At 41.7% G+C, this 3,663-nt stretch overlaps 1 pseudogene; it reads right to left on the bottom strand.

Moving 5' to 3' along the window:
- Positions 1 to 573: 573 nt before the first annotated feature.
- LOC129481797 (E3 ubiquitin-protein ligase RLIM-like) lies at positions 574 to 2,661 on the bottom strand (annotated as a pseudogene).
- Between the last annotated feature and the right edge of the window lie 1,002 nt (positions 2,662 to 3,663).

The raw sequence follows: 3,663 nt of genomic DNA on the forward strand, positions 1-3,663 counted from the left end.
TACTGAGCCTCTACAAAATAGCTTTACATTTTTAAACAAATGAATGTGACTTTTTTCACTTACATAAGCATAGGCTTTTTAATATTTCCACAAGATAAATACCTCAATTAAACTATAAGCTCACTCTACAGTGTGCCACAGTGATGGGCTTAGGAGACAGTTATACACTTAGAAGATCCTAACCTTAGTGTTATTTACACTGACATGTCCAGTATTACCAAGTCTGAAAGGTGAACAAACAATATTCAGAATGTGGCTGAATTTGTGTCAACTAATAACTGGGAATGGTATAGCTTTAATCACTTAAGAAACACATACTGTAACTTAGTCTAAACTGGTAATTTCCTTCGCCCCTCTCTCTTATGGCGTGGGAAAATTTAAAGATCAACATGAAACAGGAGCCATTGCTAAGGCAGATCTTTTACGATAACAAAGGAAAAATTGACAAGTGTATATGATAAACTATCAGTAACAGTGATGCTACCAATTTAACTGGTACAGAAATCAGATTTTTAGGTCCTAAAACGTGGCTTTTAAAATATTTCCTTTTATTCTGGAACAAAAACTGGAGAAAGGACAATGATTCCCTCAGAAAGGAATGACTCAATTCAGGTTGTTACTTTACATTTAAGTACCACTCAAAAAGTGGACATAAAAGCAAGTGATTCCTGTTTGCCCATCACTACATCAGCTACATAGCTGAGAGTTCAGATCTTAATTACACAACACTTTCTCTGTTACCAGAAGCTAAGACTGCTCTGCGACAAATAGGACAGGTAGAATTCTCAGACAACCAGCGATCGATGCAGTGCACATGGTACTCATGGGAACAAGGTAGTTTACGAAGTTTGTTGCTTTCTGTATATTCTGTAATGCAAACACTACAGGTTTTTAATGCATCATTTTCACCAAAACTTCTCATTGCCCAGTTGTCAATCTGTTCTTTAGTGAGTCCTCTAGGTTGGTCATCATCATCCTCATTTAATAGGAAAACTGAGCCAGGCTAAGGAAGGGCAAAGAGCCACTTTCATCAAATATGACGGGGGCCCTATGTCAACCCTCTCGCCTGGCACCTGATGAGCCTGATGATGAGCTTCCTTCATTACTGCCTTCAAATAAATCTGAGCTAGTTTCTGAACTTTCACCACCAGAACTGGAACTAGGACTGGAACTGGAACTGGAACTTGAACTGGAACTCGAACTGGAACCAGAACTACTACCACCACCAGAACCCTCTCTTCCACTCCGTGACTCTGCCCTTTCCATATTTTGATTTGGGACTGAGCCAGTAGGCTCTGAGTCGCTATCACTGTACATAAAATAGCTTAACTCACCCAAACCTGTCATTATCTGCCTTAACATGGTCTGAATTGCAAAAGATGTAGTCTCACAGATACCAGTATTTAAGATAAGATTCTACGAATGGGAATTCTGATGGTACTGACATAGGTTCTCACACCTGCCCACTCAGAACGTGAAAATGTACGCCTAAAACCTCCTCACATTCACTTTCATAGGTGACAGTGTTGTTTGGCCTCTGAGACCTAGACCGAGTTCTGCTGGCTATGCTATCTCTCTGCTGATATTCTCCAGGACGAACTCTTTTTACTTGAAGATCAAGGACTATGGTTGGAGGTCTCTGTGCTGATCCTGTAGATTCACCATTGGCAGCTGTGTCTGAAGAACCTGCTCCTTGAGAGGCATTTCTTGTTCCAGAAGCTGCAAAAAGACCTCTACTTAGCAACTCACGCCCAGATATTTGCTCTCTCAATGTCACACAGGGCCGGGTTCTAGAACTTCCCCCCATCTCATTTACCAAAGGATGCTCAAAAGTCTGAGATGAGATACTATGATGAGATCTTCGTGGAATTTCACTCATTGGATGCAGAGGTGACCTACTTCTCTCAGCTCTTGCTCTGGTTCTCCCACGGTCTGGGCTCCTGCTTCTTGCTCTCCTCTGACCTCTGGTAGGTGGGACTTCTGTTAATGCTTCAGTTGAATTTCGTTCTGATCTAGATGGTCTTGCAGATGTTGATTCAGATCGTGGGTTTTCCACTTGCCTTTGGCTGTTGTTTTCCACATTTTCTCCACTAGAATGTCTTGCAGATGGCTCATTTTCATTCTCTGAATTTTGGCTCCCATTATTACTGTTAACATCTATCTCTAAACTGAATCTGAAATCACCACTGTTTGGATTAGTCCGGCTCACTGCTCTCTAAGATTGGTTTCCTGTTTGCCCACTTCTTGTTGTATTTCCAGTTTGTCTGACAGAGTTAAGCTAGCCTATTATAGTCATTATCAGACACATCATCTGAAGAGTCTCCTCCTCTATTTTCACTTGAGTTTTGCGGTGGTGGGCCTTCTTTAATTTGCTGTAGTCTTCTCAGCAACTCTTCCTCAGTACTTTCATCTGGGGTGCCTAGCAGATTATTATCTCTCATAGGCGTTGAATCTTTTTCACTCAGGTTATTTACAAATACATAGAAAGCTTCTTCCCGATCCAATCGGTCCATCTGACTTCTGCGCTGTGCTGCAGACTGATGACCACTTCCTTTGTCGTTAGAATCCGAGTTTTCCATATTAATGAACAAGTGGAAAATTACTAGGTTTTAGGGTCAGGGTCCGACTCGGTTGGTTCGGCCGCTGCCTCCGAAGCTGCTCCGCACCTCCCTGGCCGCAGCTCTCAAGCCCGCCTCCAATAAGTAGCTGGTTGAGACCCGCCTCTAGCCCAGCGCCTGCTCGGACACGTGGCTCAGACAGCCATTATCTTCCCCATTGTTACCAAGCAGCGACGGGAAAACTCTTGACTGGTTTTCTTTAGGCATTTCCCATGAATAGGCATTTTCTATGTCTCTGAGTATTTTCTCTAGTATTTCCTGTGCTGGAACCATCCTCACACCTTCTTCTGTCTTGGTGTAACCCCTTATTGTGATGAAGAATATCCTCCAGTATTATGTGGCTAAAACACCTTTATTCTATAGTATCTACTTCAAGCTTCACAGTCACGAATAGAAGATAACTTTCCCTCAGAATTTCTAATGCATTGCTTCACTGTTTTCTGGCTTTTAAAGTTTCGTGCCTTTCTTATTCACAATCTTCGGCTGTTGCCTGTTTTGGTTGTTGCTACTGTTCATTTGTTTAATTTATTTTTGAAATTTAAGCATTGAAAATTTCACTATGTTCCTTCATGAATCCTTTTTCCCATTTTCATTCAAAATTGTAGGTAACACAATAGACTCTTTCATTCTGGAAATTTGTGTCTGTCTATGGACTAAAAATAAAAATTTGACCTGGTGCAGTGGCTCACATCTGTAATTCCGGCACTTCAAGAGGCTGAGGCAGGAGGATCGCTTGAGCCCAGGAGTTCAAGATCAGCCTGGGCAACATAATGAGACTCTGTCTCTATGAAAAATAGAAAGGAACATAGCTGTGTATGGTGGCATGCACCTGTAGTCCTCGTTACTTGGAGGCTGAGACAGGAAGATCACCTGAGCCCAGGAGTTCGAGGCTGCAGTGAGTTGTGATTGTACCACTGCACTCTAGCTTGGGTGACATAATGAGGTCATGTTTCTAAAAAAATAAAAAATAAAAATTCTACATTGTCATTTTCTCTTTCTAAAATTCCTATTAGTCTTATGTTGGACCTCCCAGGTGATTCTTTAA

Source organism: Symphalangus syndactylus, chromosome 5 (genome assembly GCF_028878055.3).
Source record: "Symphalangus syndactylus isolate Jambi chromosome 5, NHGRI_mSymSyn1-v2.1_pri, whole genome shotgun sequence".
Taxonomy (NCBI): Eukaryota; Metazoa; Chordata; class Mammalia; order Primates; family Hylobatidae; genus Symphalangus; species Symphalangus syndactylus.